Below are 7,058 nucleotides of genomic sequence, written 5' to 3'. Positions count from 1 at the left end.
TTCAAATGTTTTTTCAATGTTCACGAGCTTGTTGAATTTCTTGCTGTTTTCATTGTTGCTGTTGTTGAATTTCTGGGTGTTTTTCAATGTTTATGTTGCTGAATGTGTTGGTGATTTACAATGTAGAAGTTTTTTGCTGAATGTATAGCTATTTGTCAATGTTGAGGTTGTTGTAGATTTGCTGGTGCTTCTTAATGTAGAAGTTGTTGTTGAATTTCATTGCGTTTTTCCAATGTTAAACCACTTATTGAATTTGTTGGTGCTTTGCAATGCTAACCTGATTGTTGAATTTGTTCGTGTTTTTCGTTGTTGAGTTTGTTAATTAATTAGTTGGTGTTTTGCAATGAACCGACAAAACAGGCGTGGTTCTTGGGACAGTGACTGTGCTGATCTTTTTAAAGAACCTTTTCTGGTATTCCATGCTCACAGGAATGTATCAACTGGTAAACGAACCCTGGTTAGGTTCTGTAATACTAGATTTTTATTACTGTACAATCGCGTTTGTCCATTACATTCTATACCCGTTAGCCTCATTTATCCTGATTCTGCAATTCAATGTTCTTACCGTCAGACACATTTTAGTGAGAAGCAGAGCCCGCAGGAGACTCCGGGATCGCAGAAGTGGGGAGAGTGCCAGAGAGCCAGAGATGGAGAGTCGATAGATATCCATCATTTTACTGTTTGTTATCTCGCCAGTTTCCTCCTGTAGTGGGCACGATATGTTGTGTTCTGTATGAGTGCGGATGTATAATTTGCGCTGTGAGTCCATATTGCGGCATCCTTCTGCGCAGGAATTGGGCTCCTGAATTGCTCCACACATTCTTGCATTTCTGCCCCGACTAAATTCCGGCAGCAATTCAAGGATGTGCTGAGATGTCCCTTTGGCCCTGTTGCAAAATTCATTCAAAAAGGAGAGAGGAGCTGAGACAGGGAGTTTCCAGCATTATCTCATTTTAAATCCCATTCCCAATGCATGAGTGTGGTGCAGGGGATTTGGGGGTGGGGAGGGGTGGGTTGCTTTTCGACCGAGTGGTGGGAGCAGTTAAATCTCTCCCCCAATGGCATTGGACACTGCGGGAGGGACCTGTTCCCCATGGTGTTCTGGCTTGTGCTGTGGAGCCTGATCCCGACAGGTCCTTGGGTGCGGGCGGGCGGGCGAAATCTGTTTCCCATGGTGACCGGCTTGTGGTGTGGAGTCTGACCAGCACAGAGCCCGGGTAGAGGGCTGCAGGGACATGTTGCTATTCGGCATGGAAATTGGGGCTGCGCATATTCGCTTTACTGGTCGTACAACGGGCAGGGGGCAGAAAATGTTCCCCAGGGTGACGGCATCATGGAGGGGCGGCTTCCAAAAGTCACAACGAGCAGGGGGAGGGACCTGCTCACCATCGTGACGGTATCATGGGAGGGGCGGCTCCTACACGTCACAAAGTGCAAGGGGCGGGACCTGGTCCCCATGATGACGGCATCATGGGAGGGGCGACTTCTAACTTTCACAAGGGGAAGGGGGCGGGAACTGCTCACCATGGTGACCGAATCATGGGAGGGCGGATCCTAAACGAAACAAAGAGCAAGGGGTCGGATCTGGTCTCCAAGGCGACGGCATAATTGGCGGGGCATCTTTAAACGTCACAATGAGCAGGGGGTCGTACTGGTCCCCGTGATGACCGCATAATGGCAGGGGCGAATGCTGTGACGGCAACATGGGCAGGAGGCGGGACCTTGTGCCCATGACGAACGCGCTACGTTAGGTCCGGGTCCTCTGGTGACACAATAGACAGGGTGGCGGGACCTGGTCCCCATGATGACGGCTTAATTGGAGGGGCGTGTCCTTTGACTGCACAATGGAAAAGTGGAAGGAAATGGTCCCCATGATGACGGCATAATACAGAGGCTTGGGCCTTGTGACGGCACAATGGACAGGGGTTGGGGCCTGCTCCCCAAGTTGACGGCATAACAGAGAGGGGCGTGTCTGGAAGCGGACCATTTGACGGGGCAGTGACCTTGCACCTTTGATGAAGGCACATTGGAAATGGGCGTGCCCTCCTTCCCTTGGCCAGGGTAAGCTGGACTGGTTTGGAGCAGGTCTCCCGCCGGCCCCGCCCATGACACTCAGCCATTGGAGCAGGCAGAAAATGTGAGGGCGCAAATGGTCACCGCCCCACCATTCCCACCGACGCTCTCCTGAACAACCAAATGGACCAGCAGCAACAGGTATAGAAAAGGCATTGTGAAAATTTATGCTGAATATTTCTCCTGCGTTGCCTTCCGTTATGCCCTTCAGTTACCCTTTGATGTTTTAACAATACCCAGGAGAATCAATAAAGAGGAATCTGGTTGTACCAAAGTCAAATTCTGGCCAGGGGTACCTCTGCGAGTTACACCGTGAACATTTCACCAACATCACACAGCAAACACGCCCCAGTTAGAATCCACAGGATCGGAAATGATAAGCATTGGCAGCGGCATATATTGAGAGACCCCCGACACACACAGACACATCTACACGCACATGGAGGACACATACACACGCAGAAACATACACACACACACACACACAGACACACACTCACAGGTGCATACACACACACACACAAACATACATACACCCACAGACACACAGACACATACGGACACACACAAACAGACAAATGCATCCGCACACATTCACAGGCGCAAACACAGACACACACAACATAGACACTCACATACAGACACACACACAGACACACCCACACGCACACACTCAGAGGCACCAACTCAGACAAGCACACGCACACGCACACACAGACACACCCAGATACGCTCTCACACACACAGACACACAGCCACACACACAGAGAGACACACACACAGACGCACACACACAGACAGGCGCAAACACAGACACAAATAATTCACACGCAGACACAGACACATAGGTTGCACAGACACACGCTCACACACCTCTGTTAGTCGTAGGATTTGTATAAATTTCAGGGTCTGCATTATTTTCAGTATTTCTATTTGTATCGGGATCTGTTATATTTTCAGGAGCTGTATTAATTTCAGGTTATATATTAGCATAAAGATCTGTATCAGTTTCAGGGTCCGTTTTTTGCTTCAATATCAGTTTAGGTGACTGCATTAATTTTAAATTCTGTATTAGTTTCAGGATCTGTATTAAATTAAATATCTGCATTAATTTAACCATCTGTATTAGTTTCAGGATCTGTTTTAAATTAAAGATCTGTATTAATTTAAAGATCTGTATTAAATTAAAGATCTGCATTGGTTTAAGGATCTTGATTATTTTGAGGATATGTATTAGTTTCAGGATCTGTATTCGCTTAATACAGAATATTGCAGATTTTTTTGAACCAACAATTCTTCATTCCTTTTCTGCTTCTTTGTCAATCACTTTAGAACCCTGTCAGCCGTGACTGGCCCCTATTCCAGGATCGCCAGTTCCTTGTTATTTAGCTGATCAAAACCCATTGTGAGTTTAAATCACACTATTAAGCCTCCCCTTTGCCTGATCTGCTCGAAGGAAAACAACCACAGCTTCTGCAGTGTCTCCACGCAATTCAAATCCCTCAGCCCTCTTTCAGTTCCAGTAACATTCCTCTGCGCCCTCTCCAAGACTATAACATCCTTCCAGAAATGCGCACAACAGAATTAGGCATTATACTCACCAAGCCTCACCAAGGCTTTATGATTTATGCATCCTTTGCCTGAATTTCATATTTTTGTAAACTCTGATTCTCTTGATCAATAAACACGAATTTTTGTTTTAATGCACTAAAAAGCTTGTTCTACCTTCTTCAATGATTTGCTTATATCTGCCGAACTTATTGTTGGGCAGCTCCAAAATGTGTCTACCTTACACTCTTCTATTTACAATATTCCGTCCCTCTAAAGCCATCGTACATCTCAACTTCACCCCTTTAGATTGGTGCAAGTATAATTGTATTGAAAGGGTTATGTGAAGCTGTTTGTTCTGTGGTAGGAATTAATGCCAGTCTGCATGGACCCTAATTATCAAGTTGGAGAGCTTCCCACTCATGTTTATCAGGGAGTCCCTTCAAGGCGTTATCTGACATTGTCAGCGCGAGCCTGGGCCTGTCACTAACAGGGAACTACAATTTCAAGAGAGTGAGAGGCGATCTCAGAATCTGAGAGCAATGGATTGGAAAGTTAAAACAATGGATTATAACCTGAGAACAACATATTGGAATGTTACAACAATAAGCAGGAGTTTATCGGAAGCACTTTATGAGCTTTCCGCATATTATAATTGAATGCCATTAAATTACCGGATCTATTGGGCAATCCAGCTTATTCTGCCATTTTACTATCCGATCCTCGGTATTATTGGCGTCCCTTGTAAGTCTGATTGTGTCCGACGATCAATTTTATAAGCCATGTTTAACTGCATTAATCTTCTTCACCAAAATTAGAGTTGTTTTGAGGTTGCAAATTTGTCTAAACTAGTCCAAGAGAGCAGGGGCGACAGTTCAATGATTAACATCTTGTTCAGAAATGTCAGTATCATATGTATTCCTCTTTAATATCTGCTGTCTTCCACCATATCACAGACATTTCAAGTTATTGTCGCATGTACAGTACTTTCAAAAATTCACTGGATGCAACAATACCATGGATCAATTCAGCACCTTCAGCCAAGCTGTATTATTTTTCCTTTAATCTTGATGCATAATTCCACTGTTTTCTCTCTTTCCTACAGCGAACGTCGTGACAATTGTGATCTTAACTCAGGGAAATTGTGGTCTCTCCAACTGTGTCACTCGCTACCTGGTGTCCATGGCAGAAGCGCATCTACCGTTCATTAACTTGGACCTGATATTGAGACACATTCCAATTGTTTATTGGGAACATTTTAATTTCCTGCGGGCCATGCATGAGTGTAATATCCATGCCGTCCTGCTTTATGCAGCCTCTGACTGTTCTTTCTGGTTCACGGTCACTTTCACATTTGATCGGTTTGTGGCCATTTGTTGCCAGAAGCTAAAAGGTAAATATTGCACAGAGACAACGGCGGCTGTGGTTCTAGGATCAGTGACTGTGCTGAGCTTCATAAAGAATATTTTCTGGTATTTTATGCTAACAGGTTTGTATACGCTGAGGAACAAATCCTGTTTTTGTATTGTAACATTCACAGTTCAGGATAATCCGGTGTGGATAATCATCAAATTCCTCCATGACATTCTTACTCCCTGTGTCTCATTCATCCTGATTCTGCTGCCCAATGTTCTCACCGTCAGACACATTTCAATGAGCAGCAGAGCCCGCAGGAGACTCCGGGCTCACAGCAGTGGAGAGAGTCCCAGAGACCCAGAGATGGAGAGTTGGAGGAAATCCATCATTTTACTGTTTGTTATCTCGGCCAATTTCATTCTGTTTTGGGCGATGTCAATGGTGTATTCTATCTGCAGGCGAATGATTTATATGGAGGCTTATTCTGTATGGATGGATAACTATGTGCGGGAATTGGGCTTCATGCTGCAGCTCCTGAGCTGCTGCACAAACTCTGGGATTTACGCTGTGACCCAGACTAAGTTCAGGGAGAGTTGGTGAATGTGTTGAAACATCCCTTTACTCCAATTCCTCGATGCTTTTGATGATTTGAAGAAATTAATCTGTGAGTGTTTCTACTTTTCTTCCATTTGATATAACTCTTCCAGCGGGGCGGTAAGCTGCCTCTGTTGTGTCAGAGTGGGGACCAGCCATGTCCCCATTGTAAAAGGTGGGGGCCAGGGCGTTTCTCTGTCACGGCAGAGCGGGCTGCTGGTATGACCCTGGTGACAGAGAGGATGATGGATACTGTGACTATGGTTAGAGAGCGGGGAGGTCCCTGCGGCCATGGGGACAATGAGGCTCGTGGCTTTGCAGAGGAAACGAAGAGCGAATGGAGCCTGGCGCTGTGGTGTCAGTGAGGGGCAGGGCCTGTCGCTGAAGTGGGTAGAGCGAGGCATTACCTCTGGCTCTTTTGACAGAGGTGGGGGGGGGTGGTGTTGGTGGGTGGCGAGCGAGGTCTCTGACTGTGGTTGCAAAATGGGAAGTGCGCTCCCTCTATGGGGACAGAGCCAATCTAGCGCCTGTCATCATTTGCGTAGCCTAATCCCAATCCTGGCGTCCGCTGCCTCCCTTTTGGGCCCTAAAAATTTGGAGCCTGGATGGAATGGGGGTGGGGGAGTGGGGGTAATGCCACCGTCGGCCTGCAGATAAATATGAAAAGGAAGTGGGGATGTCAAACCAGGTACACTGCGCGAACTTGCTTCGACTGAATTTTTCTGGGGCAGAGTGAAACATAGCAGGAAGATAGTGGACTGGGGTGTGTGAACAGCTGCATCACTGGGTGATTATTATAAAAATAAATGTGACAATAAATTCTGTCCCATATATTGTTTGTGTTTTCAATATATTTTCTACAGCCAAATAATCAGTGTGAGGAATTGAGAAAACGATCTTGGAAACAAATAGAAACTTTTAGCAAGATGCAATGTGTCGGGTTAAACATTGACAATATATTGCAGAGGAATTACAGAGCACAGCAAAGTTCATCTACTCCCATTCTGAATGGGATTAGTGTCTGATAACTGTATCGAATGTGCACATTGCTGTCTGGAATATTCACAAACTACCATCTCCAGCCAATATCTCCAATGGAGAATGTGGAGAGAGTTCATGTACAGGGTCAGTTGGTAGAAGAGCGAATGCCCCACCCGAGTGAACTGTGCACCCTGCTGCAAACTTCAATCCCTTATTGTAATGTTAAATATTCACACTTCATTAATCTGTTTCCAGATGCAGACATGCAGTAACTGAACTTCTCTTTGTCTTGCAAAGAGCAATAGTGGCGATGAGCTGGCAGCAGAGGTTGGGCATGCATTCCTTCAATCGCAGGCGTGGCCTGTTGCTCTCTTGTCAGAGGGGGCGGGGCCTGTTAACTCAATTTTAGAGCAGGGCGGAGCCTGTTGCTGAATTGTCAGAACGGGGGCGGGGATTGTTGCTGCATTCTCAGAATGGGGGCGCGGTCTGTAGCCTCATTTTCAGAG

This window comes from Cetorhinus maximus, unplaced genomic scaffold (assembly GCF_964194155.1).
Source record: "Cetorhinus maximus unplaced genomic scaffold, sCetMax3.hap1.1 HAP1_SCAFFOLD_577, whole genome shotgun sequence".
Taxonomy (NCBI): Eukaryota; Metazoa; Chordata; class Chondrichthyes; order Lamniformes; family Cetorhinidae; genus Cetorhinus; species Cetorhinus maximus.
Note: the sequence above shows the minus strand (reverse complement) of the source record.